The sequence below is a fragment of the Meleagris gallopavo genome, chromosome 1 (assembly GCF_000146605.3).
Source record: "Meleagris gallopavo isolate NT-WF06-2002-E0010 breed Aviagen turkey brand Nicholas breeding stock chromosome 1, Turkey_5.1, whole genome shotgun sequence".
Classification (NCBI taxonomy): domain Eukaryota; kingdom Metazoa; phylum Chordata; class Aves; order Galliformes; family Phasianidae; genus Meleagris; species Meleagris gallopavo.
The window spans coordinates 87,584,766-87,609,223 of NC_015011.2; the positions used below are offsets into that span (position 1 = coordinate 87,584,766).

Below are 24,458 nucleotides of genomic sequence, written 5' to 3' on the forward strand. Positions count from 1 at the left end.
GCACATTAGCTTGATTAAACACTACCAAAATTTTGCATATGCAAAAATTAGGGAAATGGTATCAATGCAGTCATCCAATAGTGTGTGAAATAGTGTGTGAGTGTTTTTTTTTGTTGTTGTTTTTTACCTGAGCTCTTTGTCTTTGTGTGCAGAGAGAGATCCATGGCCAGCACAGGTCAATATTTGAGAAGGAAGCAGAAAACTATTGGGAAGAAAATTACGTGTGATGTCTGGCAGCTTTCAGAGTACTCATTGCTTGAGTACTGGGAAGGGGTGCCATAAAGAAAAGGGGCTCACAAAGGTCCTCAGCCCCCCAGAAATGCTTTCAGGAAGGAAATATCAGGACCTAGATACTAGGTACCCCAAACAACCAGCCAAACTGAGTGAGGTATGGTCAACCAATTGGGATCCTCCATCCTGCAGAAATTAATTTGTGCTCTCCTGCTCCACTGGAAAATATGATCATGGAAAACTCAGTTCACTTAGGTTCAATTTTTTTTCAAAGGCAGTGGGAATTGAGTCTTATAATTGTGTATCTGAGTTATTTTGAAATAACACAAAGGAAATGAGGCAAGGGAAAGAAAAAGCAATATTTTTATGCTATGTACCTTACATTCAACCCCAGACCCTTACCAGGTTTTCAAGGGAGAACCTAGTAAACTGTTTACACTGATTTCATCTGAAAAGACAAAGGAAAAAAAGTCTTGAACACAGGTTTACAGAATATATAGTGTTACAGCATTAAGGTTTTACAACACACACTAATTCTGTTGCTGCAACAGAAAACTGAGGCTTTCACATTTAATGAAGCATTTCTTTGAAGTTAAGCTAAAGTGATGAGCGTGACTGTGCTGCACATCTGCCTGTGTGCACAGGGCAGGCCATTCTGACTTCATTTTCTGAGAAACTACCAAGAACAGCCCCAGAGAACCTGAGGTATTTAACCAAGTTTCAGAAAGAGAAGATGGAAGATGGCTCTTCCCCGTCTCTTGCTTGCTGTCAGCACCCCATATTGCAAGTTAGAGTGGTGGTGGGACACCCGCACTCGATCCACAGAGCAGGGGCTGGGGAAGGGTGGTATTTTTGGACTGAGGGAGAAAACCTTGCTAGTGTGTATTTCTAGAGCAAATCCTAACTATTGGTAGTGATCTTCTGTTCTGTGACAACTTTCTAATAACCTTGGTTATATCATGTAGCTGATAAAGAGCAAATGGTTTGTGCTGATGAGCAGATTACATTAGTTTATTCAAAACATCTAGCCTTTTTTTCATCGGAATAATCACTGAGTTGATCTCACTCGTTCAGGACAGCATGTACTCATCTCCCATTGGAAAAGTCAAACTGTGCTTTCAAAGAGCAAAGAGAAATCTCATTCTCACACACATACCTTTGTGTGCAGGAAGGAGGAAGGGCTGAAACACTTCATGGCAAGGGTAAGTTGGACAACTGTAACCCCTTTAACAGACTCTTCCTCTTCCCCACCCAGCCCTATGGGCCTCTTTAAAGGCTTGAGAAACAAGTTTGTCATTGCAAGTAAAATTTTCAGCAAATTAGAGTAAGGAGAACTGCATCACTGTTAGAAGTTTAAACCAAAAAGCTATCTGAGGAAAAAGGGAAAAGCTCACAAGCCCTTCCACCCCAGTAAGCTGACAGTCCTGCTTGCTGGAGCATTTATTGCTATCTAGGAAACAGAATTTTGTGGAATAAGACTTTTTCAATTAGGAAAGGAAAAAGTGAAGGTTCCTGCATTTGACTGGTATGATAAAATGAATCTTGGTATCTAGTATAGGCTGTTTCTGTCTTCAAAGTCAGTGAGACAGACTGCATTTAAACTCAGGAGAAATATTTCATAAGTATATTCATAGAAAATAAAAGGTTCTCAGATGCAAACTAAATAGAAGTCTCATACAAATGGAAGAGAAAGCTCAATACAATACCATTCAGAGAGAAGTAGGATTTTTTTAATTTCTTGTTTTCCTGAGAATGAAACCCTTGCTGAAGTGATTCATACTATTTTCGTAGTGAAAGTGATCCCCATCATCCCCTTAGTGGAGAATAGATGCAGAATGAAATTTAATAATTTCTCATGGTGTTCAAATATCGGCTAGTGGACAGTACTTGAGTTGGCAAACTGAAGTTAACATAACTATATAGCATAGACTATTTGCCTTGACTTGCAAATATTAAGTTAGAAACCCTTTTGTGTGAGAGAGTTCTACTTTGAATAACCTGAAGTATTAGGCTACTAATAAGCAATACAAAATAAAACACAAATTCCTCGTATGGAATTTATTCATTTTAATACAAAATATTAAAATACTTCTTGGTGAGCCTTGTTTACGTGGTCCTTTGACCTATATTGCATCAGTATGAATGTGACAGGTGACATGCTGGCTATCTCTTGTCTGCTAGTTTAATCCAAACATTGCTAATTGGAATTTGCTAATGCAAAACTTTTAGCAAAACCAGTTAGCATTTGTTATAACAAGCTCTTTAGTCCAATGAAGCCAGTTTTATGTAGCCCTTCCCATAGCACTTATCCGCTCAGACTTATTTGTCTTTACCTTCCTACCTCTTTTCATCTCTTGGAAATGAATTAAAAGATGAACAGTTCATGAACAGAAATAAAAAGGAGATGGAATTTTGCCCTGTCCATCGAATAACTTTGTTTTCCATGCACCTGTTCCCTTTGTGTTTATGTCACTTTCGGCAGCACTGGCTCAAACCTCAGCCAGTTCTACACAGACAAGTTCTTATTTGTTTCCCTGCCAAAGGGGAGCTGTGGGTGCCCCAAGTGGCTCCCACCCAAGCTTGGGCAGCATGGGGATGTATCAGAGCAGCAGCAAACAAGTAATGGAGGCTCATGTTGAAAGCCCCTTCGTTTTACTGACCCATTACTCCTTCACATGAGACATTGAGGACTGCCAACATGCTCTGTGAAATGAATTCAGGAAGAAGCCATTCGTACTGGGGCTGCTCACACTGATACTGAAGTGGGCACTGCTTCAGGCCGTGCAGGAGCTATTTAACAACACAAAGGTGAAAAAGCAGCTTCCTGCTGAAGCAGCACAGGAGCAGGGATCTTCAGCATCTCTCAGCTCTAGATCTTCTCATTGAAAAGGGGTTGTTGTTATTATAGGCATGAGCACAGCACCTTCAGAGTTATCTGGGGCTAAGGCACCTAATCATGTCAAAGGCAGTTTAGGAGAAAGCTTTGCTTAAACTTTTATTGTGCTGAAAACTCTTCCATTAGTTTTTAAGGCCAACTTGGAGACATCATTATACATACAGAAGTGGTCCGTGCTTTTCCAGGCCCCAACATGATCCTGGAATGCACCTTCTCCAAACCAGAATACATCCACAAAGTGTGGGCGCAGTGGTCCAAGACCAATAGCAATGAACTGTCCAGAATATCTGTCCATCACCCCAATTTTGGCATCCATTACTTGGAATTTTTCGAGACTTATTACTACTGTTCTGTGTCCTTGCAGGAAGTGCTGCAACACGGACATGAAAGAAACCTGGTGTTCTCCTGGCCCAGACTCCTCATCTGAATGCAACCAGTGGGCTCTGCACTTGTAAAATATTACTATCTTCCTTAGCAGGCAGTATGAGTGCAGTTTTGCTACTTACCCATATGGGACAAAGGTTGCAAAAATTCAACTTGTCATCACGGCAGAAGGTAAGTGGTTATAAAAAAAAATGCGTTTCTTTTTCATAAAAGTAGAAAGAGAAAGGAGAACCGGGATAGACAAAATTTTGTTGGTCAGTGTCAGTGGCTTTTTTTGAGGTTTGCAAGGGTGTCACTGAATGCTGTCGCAGGCTCTCATTAGCTGTTAACCAGCTCATAATTAGGAAATCTCTTTTTTTTTTTTTTTTTTGGAGAAATATGAAGTAAGATTGAAATGCACAAAAGGTGGTCAGGTGAACAGTGTCTACATTTTCATTTTGGAAAAACATGATGGGGAGAAGCCTGGGCAAGTTGTTTGAGGTATGGTGGGACCAAAGCCATCAGCTTTTCAAACAATGTGGTGCCTCTGCCATGCATGTGCTGCACTGAGAACTGAGAAGAGAAAACGCCCTTGTCTGGTTGAGGCTGAGAACTGGACTTTGCGAAGCAGAACGTCATTTAAGACGCCCCCAGGGCCAGAGACTTGGCTTCTTTTGTCAGACAAAAGGAAGCTGAAAAGCAGCATTAAGTAAGCCCTAGGGGAGAATGTGAACAGGGACGATATTTAAACATGCTTGTAAAGGAGCAAATGGTTTTAAGTAGGACATGAGTGGATTTAGCTACAAATTAAACAACAGTTGTGTCCTCTGGCCAGCAGTGAGGGCAAAGAGTCTGAATCGATAAGAAGATAGAGCTGGGCAAAGACGTTGGCTGGACTGGGCAATCTTGTGTCAGTGCTCAAGAGGGGCTGGATTTGATGACCGCAGAAACTTCTTTCAGGCCCAGGTTTCTGTTAGCAAGCTGAGAAGAATTAAACTGATGCAAAAAAAACTTGGCAACGTTTCAGTTCAGAGTTGCAAAGCGAGCATGCTCACCTGCTGCTGCCTGGGGCTGTACCCAGCGTACTTTCAAGGGCTGAGAGTAGGGCAGGTGCAGGAGAAGTTAGAGGTAGCAGAGGGAAGCAGTGCCCATGGGTGCAGTTCTATCCTTTGTGCAATTTTTTTTTTTTTTTGCATCTCATATAACTAATATAGTAATAGTGATAATCAAGCACTGATTGTCTTTCCTTGCCCATGTTTAATACTGGTATGTTTGATGCTGTAAATGTGGTCTACATTCGTTAAATATGTGCAGCTGCTGTTCATATCTGCACCACTGTGGATTTTTCATCCACTGCATTATGTGTTACTGATAACATTTGCTGGAGACCTAAAAAAGTCAGTCTGCAATGCATCTCTTGAAGCTTGTCATTTTAAAGTAATTGGAGATTTTGCAATAAACCTTGCCCCTCAAAAGAAGGCAAAAGATCTTAATGCAGCCTGTGAGTGGAATGGAGATGGGCAGTCATTATCAGTAAAGTACAGCTCCCAGCTGCGTCAGAGCAAAGTGAATCCAGCACTTTATCTATTCCATCTCAGTCCACGAGCCAGAACCAGCAGGAGAGCAAAGTTCAGGAGCGTCCATGCAGGCTGCAGCACAGGGGCTGGCCAGAGATCTTAACATCTGCCCAGGCACTCACACCATTGCATGACTGTTCCACTGCTCTTCCTGCTTAAACGTGGGGGGTGCAGACAGATCTGACTTCTGGATCACAGATGTGCTCTGTTCGATGCATCACTTCTGACCTCCCACAAGTGGATTTGAGCCCTGAAGGAATGGGGAGGGTAGGAGGTGCTGAGATACTTTTTAAAATAAACAACACGGGAAAGAGTGAGAGGCTTTGCTCCTGGGGGAAGGCAGGTTTGAAAATAAAAAAGGACCACTTACACTGAAAAATGAAGTTGATCTTAACCCATCTGACACGCTGAACACCTTACCTGATGCAAAGGAAGTCTGCAGAGAAAAGGAAAAGAAGAGGGCACGAGGTTGATGTGAAGATTTATTGCAGCAGAAAAAATCATACGAGGAAAAATTGAAGATCATCTTCAAAAGGAAATGCCTTGGTGCAGCAGTTAAGCAAAGGTTTTTTGTGAATTTTGGTAAGGTCATGAATTAGAGTAATGAAATTGAATGAAATTGCATTTGGAATTGGATGCAGGGCTTTCATTAACAAATGTGTCTATGAATAGTGGTGAAAAACTACTCTTCTAATTAAAAAAAAATTTCTGTTCCTTCATCAGAAGACCACTCAGCATTAGTTCCTGAATCATAATGATCATCGTCTTTCTGATTTTCCTTCTTGGGCTTTTCAGTTGTTGTTGTTACTGTTGTTGCCATGATAAAAGAAGAGCAGTATTGCATGAAGGAAGTGCAGTTAAACCAGACTTCAGAAATTCCATGCTTTAAGAAGGTGACCTCGAAAAACTAGTCTAATTATGCTTTGAAATGGACAGTGGTAAGTATATGTATTATTTCATCTCAGGTACAAATTACAGAAGAAAATATAGGGTATTTTTGCAGAGATAAATAGAAATGGTAGATCTCACTGTGTCCTGCAGAATCTGTTAAACAAATTGTATTAGAGCATAATAATAAAGGAAAAAGGTGGTTTTGCAATGTAGATACTACAAACAATAGCTGTTTGTTTTTTTTTTTTTAAAAAAAAAGAGGGAAAGCCCTTTCTTAATTGCTTTTAATTATTCACGAGCACATGTAGAGCAGGTCTGTGGGAAATGCCAAAGACTTTAGCAAACATAACAACTAAAATATTTTTTGTGTCAGCTTTCTCAGGGATTTTTGCTGTAGTGAAGCTCTAATATCTCTGAAAAATATAGCTACTACATAGGTTAGTGAGATATCAGGCTTTTTTAAATAAGAAAAAAGAAAAAGCTGAAAAACTTTTGTGCTTTGTTGACCTCCATGTCACAGGCACACACTGAAGACATGCAAACCCAGTTATCAACCTAGGTTGCTCTGAAAGTAATGCCTCCTATTTATTTCCATGGAGACTACAACAGGTGCAAAGACCACAACAACACTATAATTAATAGAGCAAATTCTCAGCTACAAAACACTGTTTTTCAACATAGGCACCACCATTAGCTATGCATTTTTGCTAGCTATGAACAAGAGCCTCTGTGTTGTGCTTGTAAAATTCTGCATGGCCATCCAGAATGTGGTTTGTCTTTCATTTTGCTGTTACCTCCACTGAAATGCAGCACCCACTGCTTCACTGTGCTCACATGCACTGTTTGGTCTCCATAAATGTTCGGCAAGCATCTGTGAATGTCAATGGGCACCATTTTTTCAGTGGCACACCTTTACTTCATACACGTCAGATGCCATTGTGTTAGACTGCCCCTCTGCTGCCTTCTGTCACGTGGCAACAAAATGTAACAGAATATTGATGGGAAGATATAGCCTCTACTGCCATACCACCAACATCTACCTCTGCTGCCGTGGGCCAACATAATAATATAGGAGGCACTACTTTCAGAGCAGCCCTCGTATTTAACCACTTACATAAAAACTATGTTTGAGCACTTTACTGTGAGTCTTAACCTTCTAGCATTAACTGCAGTATAAATACCAGCAAGCAGTGTGCTTGAGCTTTGTCCTTAAGTTTCTGTGTTATCACTGATGAGTTGTAATTGTTGAGGTTTTTCTTTAAGGTGACTTTCAGACACAATAGGTTTCTCAGTCTTCTATCTTAGGCCATTACCTATTCAGATCTCTTTGCAGTGAATTCTGAATTTTAAAGCTCTTTAACATTTTTAAAGGGAACATGTTTGCCCTTAACATGATTTAGTGAACCGTGTCACTCTACAAAATCAAGCAGCAGAGTAAGGAGAAAAACAAACACCACAAGAGATCAGCACAGTGATACACATAGGTCACCAGGTGCCATTCAGAGGACAGCTTGCAAATATGTACTAAGGCACAGTTGTCCATGCTGTGCTACATGTCCCTATCTCAGGGTGACTGGCACACAGGCAGTTAGAGGACGTGACTTCTGCCTATTATTTTTATCAGCCTATTATTATATACAACTATTTACCCCATAGTTCATTGGTAAGATGATGAACACAGTAGGTTTTGAAGTTCTGAGTGATTTCATCATAAAAAGACGATGTATTTGGGAAAAATAGGTGTTGGAAATGTTTAAGTACATCTTAGTGTTATTCCTCACTATTTTCATGGTGGGAATTGTGTTGGTCTGCAAAAATAGGAGGGAGTGTTTTGTCTTCACGTCTTATGTGAGATGTTTTATTCACAGGAAGAAAATGGAAAGAAAGAGGAATTTATAACCAAGCAGTTCTCCTATCTTGAGGTGTATGGGAATGGCAGTGCACTGTATGGGTAAAGAGTGTATTTGGGTCTGAATAACACTCTAAAGATTTTTGCCACCAAAATAATCGATGATGGCAAGAGGTTTTCTTTCCAAGGCTGTAATTTCTGCTTATACACCAGTGGGTCTGAAAAACAAATTTCCAACCCTCCTAAAGTGAATGGTTGTCAAACAGTGGAACTGTCAACGATGCTTTGACTGTAGTTGCTTACTTGAGGAAGCCCATGGTTCAGAGATGGCACAGTAATGCAAGATTTGAAGCTCAGGATGCAAAGGAAGATTCTGCAGGGAAAAGCAGAAAAAAAGTAAACCTCCATCTTGGGGCTGTCAGTCATTGATGTAAGAGAAATAAAAGTAGAAGTTAATGATCTGAGATTTCCTCTTGCGTTTGCATGATTCAAACATAAGTCCTACTTATAAAAAAGAATCAAAATTTGTCAAGCAGCTAGAAATGTTACCTGGATAATCATTCAAGTACACTAAGATATTTGAACTCTCCCTGTCCTCTGTCCCTGATGATGCTCTTTGTCTTGGTTTGAACATCACTCAACCAAAGTGGTTGCTTTATTTGGCATATTCTCTGAATTACTGTGTCATGTGTGACTGTCTGTGCATGCACCCCCACCAGCTTCTTAGTACAAGAGGGGGAGGGATACAAACAAGAGAAAGAAACCACAGCCTTTGCTGTTGGGTATCTCTGGGCATCCTGTGATGCTCCTGGAAACTGCTGGCAAGCTTCTGATGGTGATGTTGGACTATTAGCCTCTAGCAGTGCTCTGAGCATAGGATTTGCTGGAGCAGCCCTGTGAGAGAGATGGGTGCTGAGGTGGCCTTCTCTGACCTTGGACTGACAGAGTTCGGATCCTGGAGGCAATGTATTCATATGCTCCAAGCCCCTTCATTGAATCAGCCCATTCATTGGTAAGGCAGGAGCTGGGGAAGAACGAGTGCAAGGACCCCACAGGCTGGGCAGCACGAACACAGCAGAGACAACACAGGTCTGAGGGACAGCTGTGACACTTCCTCACAGATGGCCTGGGTATGACTGAGAGCACAGTGGAAGGATAGAGAGTGCAAGTGAGAGTCTCTCAATGAAGCTGAGAGTCTTGATAAGTTGAGTAGAAGATGGTGTTCAATCAAGAGAGCTTTTCTGAAGAGGGTACTTTCAGACTGAAATACTTAGAAATGTGTCTTTCTCAGAATGGAGCTCTTTTAGGTATAAATTTCTGAGAAAATGTGTGGTCTTCTCACATCTAACTTTGCCAAATATTGATTTCTCCTTTTGGTAAACGTTTTGAACGTTTTAAGATATTCAATTTCTCATAAGGAGAATCCTTCAAACAAAAGTGGAAAGGAAAGGAAAAAAGAAAACAAAAGAAAACTCCACCCAAAATGTACCTAAATTCAGAAAAACACAAGGCCATGATTATTAAATATAGGTGGTCTGGTTTCGGCTGGGACAGAGTTGATATTCTTCACAGCATCTGGTGTGATGCTAAGTTTAGGCTTTAGGGGAAAAACAGTGTTGATAACACACCAATGTTTTAGTTTTGCTGAGCAGTGCTATACAGAACCAAGAACATTCTAATTTCTCAGGTCTTTATGCTGTCTTGCCAGTTAGGGGGTCTGGGGGCTCAGGGAGCTCGGAGAGGACAGAACCAGGAAAGCTGACCTAAACTGAACAAACTGAACATATCATATGACATCATGTGGAAAAAACTATAAAACTGAGGGGGGAGTTGGTCAAGGAGGGCAGCCACTGCTTGGAGACTGGCTAGTCAGTAGGTGGTGAGCTATTGCATTGTGCATAATTTGTTTTGTAAATATATATGCATATATTTATAATTATCATTACTATTATTTCTATCTCTCTTTTCTATCTCAACCCACAAGTTCTACTTTTTTTCCCTGATTCTCTCCCCCATTCTGCTGGGAGGAGAGGGAGTGATCAATAGGCTGTGCAGTGTTTAGTTGCCTGCTGGGTTAAACCACACCAATAAGTCAATCCAGGCATAACCAGTCAGTAACACTAGGTAGAAAAGTAGAAATTAGAAGAAAGAGTCCTAGGTGGATTAGTTGTAAAAAATGTCAGTGAAACTTGAACTCATTACATCAGGGAGGACAGTAAAGAACTGAGGTGACTCTGTCTTGGTTAACAGGGTTAGAAAAAAAAGAAGAAAAGCAAATTATATTAATGGTGGAGAATTATACAAGATTTATGTTGGAAAGAGAAAGAATTGGAGATCTCTTAAGTAATCTAGGATCTTCACTTGTTTCCTGTCCAGTTTTAAGACTCAAAAGGGGTCAGAAACATGATTTATTCAAGGCTTTTGAGACATGTTGTTACCACAGTTTCAGCGGTTCTTACTTAACATTCAACATAGCTGCAAACCAATGACTAAATCAGAAATGCCTGGAAAATAAAGGTTTATGGTGCCTGATAGCTTGTATCTATGCAGTCAGTTGTGCCTGGAACAGAAATACTGTGCAAACAAAATAAAATAATAAAACACATCTTTCATTCCTTGTGGTCATCAAAAACGTGCTGCTCTCACGCAGAGGTGAAGTTTGGGCTTCTTGGCCAATCAGGAAGTGTCTGTGGCGTGACACTGTCATACAACTGCCTAGTTATTAGAACATGAGAAGTTGGTTTCTCACCATCAACAGACATTTTGGGGGACAGCAGGCAATAGCTAAAGCTTTTGCAGGTGGTTTTGATAGGCAAACACCTGGAGGAACCAACAGGTGAAACTCATGCCCTGCTATCAGCTGTGATAGCAGGATGGCTTTAGCTAGTTTTAATAAAGCCATCCAGACATAATTTAAAAGGTAGGGAAATGCATCATAGGTCTTATGGTAGTAGCTGCTGATATATGCTTCTAAACCACTTCCTTGACCTCAAATTGGAGTATGCAAGCTTTTATCTTGCTAGGTACGTGGGCGTATATAGGATTTAATTTGCACTCTTTTTACAAAACAAGGCCATTAAGTCTTATTAGAAGTTGTTACTGTGACCTTCAGTACCCATTTCATTAATACATTTTTGTTTGCTTTCCAGCCTACCCTGCAATTTTGACTGGCCTATGGGAGGGCTCTGCTGTACCTTGCAGACGGTGAGCTCGTACCATAAGCAAGTCGCTTAGTTGCTGTCCATGACTAACATCCCTGCTTCTGAGCAATTCCTGTCCCTATAGCAGTATATGCTGCTTCTGTGAGCACAAATGGGAGCTAGCTGAGGGATTCTCCATGGGGTGGTAATTTCTGACCTTGCATTAGCCCCAGGGACGGCTCTAGGATGGGGTGGAGAGGCTATAAGTGGTCAGTGGTCATGCAGGGGGGCTGCAGGTCTCTCAAGAGACACAATGGAAATTTTAGAGTTTTAGCTTCATGTTCAGTTATTTATTTTTAGGTTAGAGAGTAGCAATTTACTCAAGGTATATGTGACTTTTTGAAACAAAAATGAAACAATGGAAATCATGATATTTATCCAAGGGAATAATATTGCATAGGGAAGGAAAGGTAAGGAATCAGGGGCACAGTAGCTAGTCAGCTTCTGATGAATAAGCAAGACAGAGAACACAAATCATTTGTGGGTGGTCCTTTCCTTGGGCTTGAATTAAACATAGTTTACAGCCAGCTAGTCAGAAAATGCCACTGTTTTTTCCTGAAAGGCAACCATTCCTCTTTTACAATATCTGTTACATTAGGACATGGAAACTACTATGTTAAAATTTATGTTTTATTTTAAGTTTCAAATAAAAACTTACAACATTTTAATGGCTATGTTCCAATTGTAGAAAGTTTCCAAGGAAATGTTCTCATTGCCATTTTGGATTGCAGACAGCGTGAAGAAACTAGCAGGCTCAGAAAGGTTAAAAGGGAACACTTTTGACCACATTAACCATTCTTGTTGATTACGAAAAATGAGGGATCTAAACAAAATCTGCTGGGGAAAGAATTAAAACTGATCTTCTTTGCACTTCTCAGATTTCTCTCCTATAGGCTGTGATTCTTCACCTCTGTGAAATGTTGCAGCAAAAGGTGAATAGCCTTTCTGATGCATGCATATCTGAAGCAAAAGAGTTACCCCAAGTTACCTACAGTGTCAATGAGAAAGTGATGGTCTTGCCAGGCATAATATATCATGCTACAAGCACAACACAGCTGGAGTAACCAAATACCAATAGATCCAAGTTTGAGGATCCTTACTTAGAGCTGAACGCTTATGTGTATGCTTTAGAGAGTTTCTTTTATCATCTGCTTTATAACAGCAAAACCTAAACGGAAAGTCTGTTGTGCTGTCTGAGTGTACTTAGCACAAAACATACTTGTAGACCTTAAGACTGACTAGCAAGCCGCTCTTGTTACGATGCTTTGCTTTCAACTGCCTCCATCCAGATTGAAGCTTTTCATCTGCGAACATCCCAAATTAAGAAATTTCTCCTCAAAAAGAGTGTTTGTGGACAGGCGCAGAGCCTTGTATTGTCCATATCATGCCTTTTCAGACAAGGCATGCTCAGGCAGTTCTGCAAAGTCGCTGTAATTTTCCTGGTGACTTATTTTTCATTTTGGTGTTGGACACTGCAAGCACTTGTTTGCACTGCCCTGCTGAGCAGAGCAAGGGGTGTTGCTATCATAGGACCAGATGATAGGAAGTCTTTCAAGAGTATTTGTTCTTCACTTCCAAATAAATGTTCACTCTTTTCCTTCTGTTTTCTACACTTTATTGTCAGGTTTAAATCTATTTTGGATGGCAGATTTATATTTCTTCATAGTAAACATCTATAAAATATTATGAACAACAAGAGATTAATGAAAAAAAGGAGAAAACAATTACGCTATGAGTTTAATGACTATTTACCAAGACAGAGTTTCAGTTGGATAGTTCCAGTCTTCATAATGAATGATTGACTTGTACTGCCTGCAATATATCAAACTTGCTTTCAGCTAAAAGCGTGTACCACTTTCTTCGATTGTGAGTGCAAAGGTCTTTGTGCTGCATGAGTAATAGTATGAATGACTTTGTTTAGAGGGAAAAAGCAATTCCTCTTAGTATCATAAGCTGCTAAGTAAATGTAATTAGGAACATCGAGGCAGTATGAAGGTGAGATCTCCCACCCTGCTAGTATGCATCAATTCATCCAGCCTTGATTTTGGAATCTCTCCAGCCCTTCCCTTTTATTGCTTAAGGATAAAGTAAAGAGAGCACAAAAGCAGATTTTTTGGGGAGCAATTGGCATACAACCAGAACTACTGATCTACAGCATGCAATTTCTTGTCACTTCCAGAAACCTCTTATATATGACGCACTCTAGAAAGGTATCTGATTTTGTGTATTCAGTGCATCAGTGTGCCAGGCAGCCTTTTTCATGGAATTTATCTCCTTGTACAACTAACAAAGGTAGGAGTTGCATGGTAATCAGGAAGCGTCTCATTCTTCACCCTGCTCTGTGCCCATTACTAGTACTAATATTTCTCCATATGGGTGTTTGTCCCCGAGGTATTGAACTAAAGGATATGGAAGCCCACTATTCAGCCTGGCCCCACATAGTAATTAGGATGTCCCTTGATTTTCTTTCAATTATGTCTGCAATGAGAAATATGGCAGGAGAAGAAACACAATAAATAAAGAGGAAGGAAGTGCTTCCTTGCCAAGCAGGATGGTAAATTTATAGGAGAAGCTCTGTCTGTTGTGGATGTTGGAAGTCAGAAGAGGAAGACGAGTGACAAATGCTGGAGGCTAACAATTGGCTTTTACTGCCCTACAGCCTAACATGAGCTGCATAGTGAGAAGGGTGCAATCATTGTATGGTACATGGACCAAGAGAAATCTGACAGAGCAGCCTGGAGGTAAAAAGCTCAAGAATAGATCAATGACATAACCATAGAAATGATTAACAGCAAGAGCATTGGTTGCTAAACCACTCCTGCCAGTGGGAACATGTAGATATCCATCTGGGTAACCACTTTGGATAGCATCTCAGCCAAGAAACTTTCAGCCATATGAGCTTGCTTTTCAGTAATAGCATTTAGCACCATTCTGATTTATAGTTTAAAGTGCAATGAAAGGGATTTGCAGCTTTGCTTTATGTGTTTGTTTGTTTTTTCTTCTCCAGAAATGTCTGTTGAACAAAAAGACTCACAAGACAGTGAAGGTTTCTATCATCAGATCTGTGCTTGATGTTACAAGGGACCCACCAGGTACATATGATGCTGTTGTGTATGTCTGTTTTCCTTCCTTGCGAATGAAATATGGGGTATTCATCAGAAGAATGAGGAGTTTTTCATAGATAAATGATAAACAGAAAAACTTCTTTGGTGAGTTTTTCATACAACACATCTGAAATGTTAAGAACACTAAACACGTATATACTTTGTTATCTAAAATACAGAATAAATGTAACTGTATAGAAGTATTGTACACATCACACAGCTTGAACTTTTTTTCTGGCAGATTTCTTAGCTCAAGACTCTAAATGAGCCAAGAAATCTGCCAAAAACACCTGAGTGAACTCAACGAGTTAAGAAGAAACTTCTATACAAACAAAAGATGCTTGCTATTGTTAAGAAGTATCTTGCTGCAATTCCCATATCCAAAAGTACCCTCACTTAGCTACACAGCACTGGTGAGCTGTTCTAACTATGCATTTCTCAGTGAGTAATCCTGCAGTGTGGCTGGCAAAAAGCACAGACTGACTTCCTTTAGCACCCTCTTGTGCATGCCTCATATTCAGGTGTAAATGCACGGTTAAACCTTTTTTTTTTCCTTCTAATGTGTATGCTCTTTGCACATTAACAATATAATTGAACTGCTGGACTCTGAGCAGCCCTTATTGGTGCGCCAGGTAAACTGGTAACTGCTTGCACCTGTATTCACTTTTGGCTGTGGACACACCTATTGGTATGTTTTTTAGCAAAGACTGTATTGAAAACCAAAGCTCAGTCCCCTCAAAATATGGCTTCAGAGGGATGGAAGATAAATGATCATTTTTCTCCAAAATGACTCATTTCACACAATTTGCAGTTTAGTAGAAATGTCCTCAGATGAGAGAGCCATCAATTAAAGAAGTCTACATCCTTGCCTGTGGGCTATACTAAGATAGCTCCACTCTGTATAAAAATGTTAATGTATTTAGATGTGACAGAAAGGAGGGAAATTACATTAACTCTTGGCTGTGTTCTGTGATGGTGCCATATTAATGCACAGTGTGACACAAATCTCAAACCAAACTTTCAGCCTTTTTTCTTTTAAACAAAGCCTCGCTTCTTTTAAGCACTATTGTCCGTTCTCCCCCCCCCCCCAACGAAAATATATTTTACCACAATGGCTTCAGAAAGGTAGAACAAATTAGAAAACAAAATAACTTGGGTTATCTCAGGGGTGCATCTATAATTTTTAAAGCTATTAGAGAAATGATTTTGCAATAGTAAGGTATCCTTCTGTTTGCATAGTAAGGTATCCTTTTCTGCTGAAAATACAGAGCAAATACAATGAAGAGATAGTCTGGTGATGTAATCCATCATAACTACACCCAGACATAACTAAACCTTAGCCTTTGTTATTCCTGACACTTTAGCTGGCATTTGAATATAGCTCTTTCAGCACTGAGCTGGTAATTAAAAACAGCATCTCTACTAATGGTTCAACATTCTGCTTAAGGAAACAACCAACATTCTCAACACTTCTACCTAATTGAGGAACTGATAAAATGTTTCTTAATTTGTGTAAATTTGACAAATCTATGCTCTGCCTCTACAAGTTCATCTTATTTTCATCTTATTGCAGGTAAGTGAACAGTTTTCCCTACCCCTCAAGGGAAGTCCTTTTGAGATGGTTTTTCTTGGGTAGTTGGCTTTGCTCTGTCCAGGATACAGCTGTGTTTCAGTGGTGGGTCATGTGAGCATGTCAGAGAAGTGCTGTGGATAAATGGCAAGGAAAAAAGTGCATTTTTCTATAAAAGCCTCCTCTTACTTGGGATGTAAACGCTGCTTGGGAAGGACAATATCTCTGCTGTCTTTGGCTGACTGGTGAACAGCCCTTGGATTGTAAGAAACCAAACTATTTCTCTCCGCTTCTTTGAGGACTCAGTGAGCCCTTTTCAATGCAGTGTCTTTACATTTCCTGCCAGACTTGCAACTGCCGGGATGACTTGTGGATGGAGCCATGCAGGTGCCACCATCAGGTCATATATGCTATTTCAACCTGCATGCTGATAAGACACATCTGTTTGTATGGGATAAAACCAGTTAAAAACTGCTCCTCTTTAGGTGAGGTACATACTGGAGGTTCCAGGAGCTTCAGACCCTTTAGCCCCAAAACCTTCCCTAGGGATTGATAGTCCTGTTACTTTAGCCGCTGCTTGTTTCTTGCCAGACCAACTGGCTGGGTTGTGCATTGGAAGATTACTTGGAAATTAAGTGTGATGCACTCTCTCTCATCTTTAAGCCCTTGAATGATCCTCTTTTTTTTAAAAAAGATGAATAAATACACTTTTTGCCCTTAGTAAAGGTGTTTGCTTTGATTTGTTATAGACCTTGGAAATTCAGTACTTCAATCAGCTGTCATGACTAGCTCAGGTGAGGAAAAATTTTAAAAGCCTTCCTTATTACTCATTCAATAGAGGTATGATCTTTGCTTGACCTGTACTTAAATGCCATGTACACAGGGCCAGAGGCATACAGAGGTCAGCATGCCCTGCACTGGCGGTACCTGAAGTGCTTTTGGATGGAAATTTGTGAGCTGTGAAATCATTTAGCAAGAGAGCTAACACAAATCTTGTTAAAGCTCTGTCACACTAGGACAGCATGTAAAATGGCTTGCTGAATATCAGATGTTATTCTTATACTTTTTATAAAATGGAATAGAAACCCTATAAATCTATAAATAAATTTATCCTATTATGATGGAGAGGTGCCTGTGACAGAAAAGCATTTTAAATGCCCCCCTTTTTTTTTTTTCACTTTGACCTGACAGTAACAAATCGTCCCCATTCATTAATTATGGGGTAAGTGCTGCTGCTTTACTAGAGGAAACATATGGATAGTCACATTAAACTATTTTCTGCAGTTGAGAGGAAGAGCCACAAGAATCTGAGAGCGCTCAGACCTACACAGCTCTTTGATCTATACTCATCTGAGGTTTTTTATTATTTATTCATATTATTTTTGAAACACTCTACTAACTAAAAGGGATACTGTTTAATCTGTGTTTCTTTAGAGGACCAGCCTGCATCTTCAGGCTCTCTAAATTTCACAAGTTGAGCAAGCTTGGCTCCCTTTTCCATGACACAGGGTAACGAATTCGGCCAAAATGCTTTCCCTGTTGCTTCACTGTGAATAAAAGGATTGGAATCTCTCATTCTGGAGACAAATGGCACATGCAGAATGGCAGCATGGGCAGCACAAGGGAGTGCTGAGCATTGCCCTCCCCTCCATAGCAGCACAGTGGCCACGCCAAGAGTAAATATAGTCTGCAGTGTCTACCACAGCCTTATTCTCCAAACAAAATGGTTTGCAACAGGCTGACTTTCATGAGCCTGTGAGGTACTGAGTGTCCTCCTTCACCCATGCGATTCAACCCTGTAAAATTCACTTAAAGAAATCTCTATTATGCTACAGCAATACTTACCCAGACATGGGTAAGCAATGCAATTGGCAGGGTGTCACAGTACTGGCAGAAGAAACTGAGCAAAAGACTTGATTCTGACTCAGCAAAGTGCTGTTTGAGAGCTGAATCCCTTCTTTTAAAGCCTTGGGGAATGAAGAGGCTATATTTGCGTGCATATGTATATACATAAATATATACATATATGTGTGTGTGTGTGTATACATACCACAATATGAACACAGATTGCAGTGGCACTGAAATTAAATCTGGGTTCTTCTCAGTCTGCCTTCCTCAATTCCTAAAGCAGAGACCTGGCTGCCAGTGGGTCACTAAGGGGGAATAATTTTGCCTATAAATTGCCTAAGACTATAAATATACAATGCAAATGGGTTGTACATCATCACTGGCTGAGGAGATACAATGTCAAAGTCATAGTGCAAGGCAGAGCTGAGCCATTTCTTTGCTATAAATAGCCCCAGAGACAGCTGTCTTTTAACCAGCACCCATGACGCGTGGCACCAGCACTTTGCTGACCATGGGTTAATGCTGCATGTCTCTGGCTCCTTCTTGGTTCCCACACCAATGCCACTATGGCCCTCTTTGCCAGACCCTTTGGGCTGCAGCTGAGCTTGCTAAGTCCAAGCCTGTAAGGTGTTGTTTCAGCTCTTCTTATTTTGTAAGATTTTAAATAAAACCAAGAGACAGCTGGGAATTAGTACAAGGGAACAATGCACAGAAATAGGTGGGAGGAGAAAGGGCAACAAAACCAAGGCTCTTAAATTCACAGCTTGATCTCTGAGTCCAGAGATGCCCAAGCTAAGATAAAGCTGTATTTCACTTTTTCAGATAGCAAAATGGTACTTTTCCAAAAATGAGACAGGTGTTAGGAAAGATGGTCTCTTTTTAGTAAATGTGAAATAATCCTCATGGGCGAATAGAAGTCTACTTGCTAACCACCATCTGTCTGTGTTTGATTATCAGATAAATATTCAGCTCTAGAATACTTACTGCTTCAAAGGAAGATTAAAGAAAAATGTTAAATAAGTTTATAGCACCAGACATCATAGGTGTGAATCCTCTGTGCTAACTTCCTCAAAACTTCTCTTTGTTAGTTGGGAAAACAGTTTCATCCCATTAGAGCAGGTAAAACCCTGTCTAAATGCAGATTTATGTATGTTTGTTTACTGCAGTCAGTTGATACCACGTTGAAAAGAGCCAAAATGCTCATAGTTTTAAGTTTCAGCTGAAACTCAGGTGAAACCAAAAATCCAGGCTTAACACCCTGAAGTTAATTCATCCATTTCACTACGCTCATTTGGCATTTCAAGCTTGTGACAGACCTTTAGAACCAGACACAGCTTTCTGTGGCGGTGCCTGAGGGAAGCCAAAATTTCAGGTAGTAGTTTACTATGGATTTGACATCTCTGGGGAAGAAAGAGGAAAAAATAAAGAGCAAGTTATAGGATCCTCAACAGTTATTGCAAGCATGTGTGTTTTTCAACAGGTGAAATTATGTTCTGAGCTGCATTAAAAGAAGAGTGGCCAGCAGGGAGGAGAAGGTGATTGTGCCCCTTACTCAGCTCTTGTGAGGCCCCATCTGCAGGACTGCATCCAGGCCTGGGGTCCCTAGTACAGGAAGGATGTGGAGCTCTTGGAGCGGGTCCAGAGGAGAGCCACTAAGATGATCAGAGGACTGTAGCACCTCTCCTATGAGGAAAGGTTGAGAAAACTGGGCTTGTTTAGCTTGGAAAAGAGAACGATCCAGGGAGATCTCATTGTGGCCTTCAAATAGTTGAAAGAAGCAAATAAACAGGAGGGGGAATGACAGTTTGTGAAGGTAGATAGTGATAGGACAAGGGGGAATGGTTTTAAACTGAGACAGGAGAGGTTTAGGTTAGATATTAGGAAGAAGTTTTTCACACAGTGGATGGTGACACAGTGGAACAGGTTGCCCAAGGAGGTTATAGATGCCCCATCCCTGGAGGCATTCAAGGCCAGGCTGGATGTGACTCTGGACAGCCTGGTCTGGTGGTTGGAGACCCTGCACATAGCAGGGGGGTTTAAACTAGATGATCATTGTGGTTCTTTTCAACCCAGGCCATTCTATGATTTCTACCCTATAGACAAAAAGCTGTATTAGCACCACAGTGTTCAGAGAGAGGGAGACAGTAACAAGTGAGTAAATGATGCATCTTCTTTGCCTGATCGGACTGTAGCAGGGGAGTTATGAAGATAATTACAGGTGCTGCAAAGTGCAACTGTGGTACAAACTTAGTGTTGGTTTGTACATCTGTGTTAATCAGGAGTCTCTTGCAAAAAGTGCAGTAGCAGGTATACAACTTTATGTAGCCCTCGGCTTGTAATGCTTTTGCTAAGACGTGACAACTGCTGTACTTATGTTCAGTAGCTGCCTGATAGTCATCACATTGCCATCCAAAAATAATTACTGAACATGGTGAAGTTGTGTCCTAGAGACCAAACACTGGGGGGTATTATATGTACTAGCACTTTAATGCTTCACAGAAGCATTCCCCTGCACTGAGTTAGAAAACAAAGACTTGAGTCTTCCAATCCATTGAGGATTTGCAGCAGTGAGAGAGAAACGAAAAACATTTGAGTATACTGTTTCTATTAAATGTATTTAATAGTATTAAAATAAGGAAAGTTGCTAGGCAAATACAGTGAGTATTGAGAGTAGTTTATGGATGAAATAAATTACTGGAGAAGCTAAATAAAATCATGGAGCAGCAATGAAATCATGAGCTAATGTGGGGCTATAAAGGCTGGCTAATAGAGCACTGGAAAACAGCCTCATTAAAGACTAATGGATGAAAAAAAGGTGGGGGTGGACATTTTTTCACAGATCTTTCTCTTCAGAAAGCCTCTGTTTAGCAGCAGAATGCCAGATTTTAACTTATTTCTTAACATCTCGGTTTGTGCTTTCAGAACAGGCAGAATCTGTCTATGTGCTATTGTAATTGTATGGCAGACCTCTTCTGGCTGAAGTGCAAACCAAACAGCCACTTTCCTTTTCCTGAATATATTGTTGGCAGCACTCTGCTGCTTCTTTACCAAAGTATAACCTACAACCATGCATTTCAGCCAAAACCTTGTGACAGCACCTCGTGCTTCATGATCCTGCTCTTTCACAGCTTGCTTATTGCAGTTTCATTAAAAGAGGGAGGTTCCATTTGCCGCTCCATTCACCCTCTTTCCCACACCCACATCTGCCTGGCAGGCAGCAGAGCCACAGCCCTGGAAGGTCCTCAGCAAGGGAGCTACAACTGAGAACAGTTTCAGGGCATACATACTGCACTGGGGCACCTGCTGAGGCACAGTAGTGAGCTCCAGAGTGTCCCACTGGGGCCACCAGGCTCCTACAGCAGGGATTACTGCTATTAGTTAAATCCTCTGAGGCTGCAACACAAACCATTATGTAAATAGTCATACGTTGCATTCGTTGGCATGCTGTATAGAGCACTGTGTTATGAGATTTCCGTGTCCTTTTTTTGTTTTTTGCCTTTTCTTTTTTTCCTTTCCTAAATGACAGCTCTGCCATGCTTATCCCTGTAGAATTTAATACCTGATAAGCAAGGCAAAAAGGAAATTTAAATTGAATTAACATAAAAAGCTCTCAGTGAATTTTTAGAGTGCCCTAGAAGTGAATTGATTTTTTTCTGATTGTAATAGAGCATTCATACATGCTTGAGTGCATATATGCATATATATACTAGGTAGGGATTTATAATGCATACGTATGAGAATATCCATAGATATAGTACATGTATACATGCACACATACACACATATTTAAAAATAACCTACTATATATATGTGTCTGTATGAGTGCTTAATCTCAGACAGAGCCAGCACCTCACAAGAGAACTAGAGATTTTCCTGGTTCTGTCTAGCTACTGTTTTACATCATTTAAATGGTGGGATCTTTTTTTCTTTGATCTATAAACCAGCAATTATACTAAAGACATTCAGGTATCTCTGTTACCGCATTTGTTGTTTGCATCAGGAAAAAGTGAATGACATAAAATAGCCCCACTTAAGCCTAATGAAGCAGCTGCATAGAGGCTGTCACAATAATTTAATGATGTTTCTCCTTTTATACAGATTTGAATGACTCTACCATTGAATTCCTGCAGAACCTCAACGACACAACACGCACCTCTGAGGGTACAACCCCTGAGCACTGTAAGTGCTGTGGCAGTTGTGCAAATACCATGTAGTCACGTAGCCACGTATCGAAGCTATTGTTTTGGAGGACACGAACACAGCAGTAGCTTGAGAAAGCAGGAATATGTCCTTTGGCAGCATTGATCTTAAATGCAGGCAGCTTAGCTGTATTAGGAAAGGGAAAAATACCTGCCTATAAATAAAGATGATTTTTGTGATACAGAGATAGTTCTTGATGCAGAAGACTGAGGCCTCACTCAGTCATGGCAGAAGCAGACTGGGCTGCTGCTAAGCCACTTGGTATCATCAGCTTTTTCATTAGCATTAAAAAGGGAAAAGGCTTATCACTATCCCAGACTGCTGCGCAGACTGGTTTGCTGGAACATCTTAATAGATATTTCCTAATATCCTCTTTCTTCTAATGTTCTTTAATTTGATAAAAGCATATTTCTTTTCCTACTGGTCAGTTGTAGGCCAAAAATGTGTTTCACCAAATGCACTTTGCACTTTCTCTGGAATATGATTTCCAGTCCTCAGCAAAGTGAATGATGGTGGCTTCTAAACATAAAATCGTAGAATGGCTTGGAAATATTGTTTACAAAAGTGAGATAAAATAAAAAGAAGAAAAATTTCTTTTAAAGTAAGCTACTAAAAATTTTCTGTGCCAATATCTTTGCATGTAATGTGTCCTTCAACATCACAGACCAGTCTGTTTCAGCTACCATATGGATATATTTCTTTACCACCAGCCCATTGGTCAATAGTGCTGCTGAGACAAGATCCTACAAATCGTAAGTGGTGGGAATGAGGGCTGGGACTGTGCTGAGATACTGTCAAACTGTGGAGAGAGAGAGAACATGGCTGACTTTCTGACAAGTCATTGGTTAGGCTGTGACTAAATCACTTTCTGCTACTGTTGGGTGGCTGAATTCAGCCCACAAACCCAATCAGAACACAAGCCCATGAATTGGGGCAGTGATGTTCAGCATTTATTGTGATGAGCCAGAGAACCTGGCCTTTTTGTATGGGGTTGGGGTTGCTTTGTCCATGGGACTGGAGAGGATCAGCAAGCCAAAAGAAGGACACCCAAACAACCTCTGACCAGGTTTGGCTTATCACTGTTTCCTGTGTTCTTTGCAAGCAATGTGAGGAATACAAAAGGCAGCCACCTCCTCTGACCAGTGGTCCTCCTCCTCTTCTGTACGTTTCTAATATTCACAGAGAATCACAGACTTACAGACATATAGAAATAGTGTCAGTACCAAAAAGAGATGTAAGTATCAACCTGGGGAACAAAAAGAGTAGAAAATGTAGTACAGCACAAACTCCAGTCCAGGTGTTTGTACTTAAGTATTTTCATACATATTGGAAGGCTGTGCTGTCGTTCATCAAGACCTAACAGATTGGAGAGTTGGGCAGGGAGGAACCTGACGAGGTTTAACAAGAGGTAGTGTAGAGTCTTGCACATGGAGAGGAATAACTGCATGCATCAGTACAGGTTAAGGGATGACCTGCTGGAGAGGAGCTCTGCAGAGAAGGATTTGAGTGTTCTGGTGAACAACAGATTGGCCATGAGCAGCATGCCTTCTTTCCAAGAATGTCAATGGTAACCTGTATTGCCTTAAAAAGAACGTGGCCAGTAGGCCAAGGAAGGCGATCTTCCCCCTCTACTCTGCTCTTGTGAGGCCACATTTAGAATGTGTCCGGTTCTGGGCTCCCTAGTTCAAAAAAGACGGAGATCTCCTGGCAGGAGTTCAGGGGAGGGCAACGAAGATGATAAAGTGCCTGGAGGATCTCCTGTATGAGGTAAGGCTGACTAACATGAGTCTGTTCAGCCTGAGGAAAAGAAGACTGAGAGCAAATCTGATAAATGTTTCTAAGTATATAAAGGGAGGTGAGAGGCAAAGGGATGAGGCCAGCCTCTTCGCAGTTGCTCGTAGCCATAGGACAAGGAGTAATGGCCTAAAATTTAAGCATAGTTAGTTATGTACTAACATGAAGAAGAAGTTTATAGTAAGGGTGACAGATCACTGGAACAGGCTGTCCAGAGAGGCTGTGGAGTCTCCTCCTCTGGAGATATTCAAGACCCATGTGTGGACAACTACCTGTGTGACCTACTGTACTGAATTGCTTTAGCAGGGGTGTTGATCTTCAGAGGTCCCTTCCAACCCCTGCAATTCTGTGATTCTGTGACTGTGATCTGAGACTATCCGTAACACTCAATGCCTTTAAGTGCGTTGATCACTACTGCCATTTTTTTCATGCAGAGGCATGAAGTGTAGAGTGATCTCAGACATTTCATCCATTCTGTGGATTGTCTCTAAAATAAACCTCAGAAAAAGAGCTGTGGTGCAGCTTCAGTGCATGCTGTAGGGTATGAGGGAAGAATGCAAGTAATTTTTTCCCCAGAGCCTCCCACTTCTCTCTAATTTTGTGTGGTTATTAGAGAACATGATTTAACGAAACTGTACTTCTACGGTAACAGACTATTTGAGTTGTGGATAATATATGTGAAAGTAGTCTACCTGATTCTTAATCCTAGTCAGAGAAGCACTAAGTTTGTAATTACTACCAAAGTTTAATTCCCTGGTAAGGCATTCAAAGATCTACTGATAAAAGCAGTATCTAAGAGCCAATTATTTTTAATCTTAATATCTTTACTGAAGAGCTTGAAAAGTCATGCAGATCACAAATAATTTTCTGTCCCAGAAAATCCTTTATAAACAGAACATCAAACCCTAAGTATCAAAGGTAAAATTTGAATTTTT

General features: G+C 40.6%; 1 long non-coding RNA gene and 1 other non-coding gene across 2 annotated transcripts; one reads left to right on the plus strand and one right to left on the minus strand.

Moving 5' to 3' along the window:
* Positions 1–4,741: 4,741 nt before the first annotated feature.
* Positions 4,742–9,768, minus strand: LOC109369744. Its single transcript, XR_004161789.1, has 3 exons — positions 8,111–9,768; positions 5,438–5,503; positions 4,742–5,317 (listed from the first exon to the last, which is right to left on the minus strand). It is a non-coding gene; the product is annotated as an uncharacterized LOC109369744 (long non-coding RNA).
* Positions 9,769–9,786: 18 nt separating this feature from the next.
* On the plus strand, positions 9,787–24,440 carry LOC104913772. The gene is made up of 3 exons (XR_004161791.1): positions 9,787–11,011; positions 14,015–14,099; positions 21,628–24,440. It is a non-coding gene; the product is annotated as an uncharacterized LOC104913772 (transcript).
* The last annotated feature ends 18 nt before the right edge of the window (positions 24,441–24,458 follow it).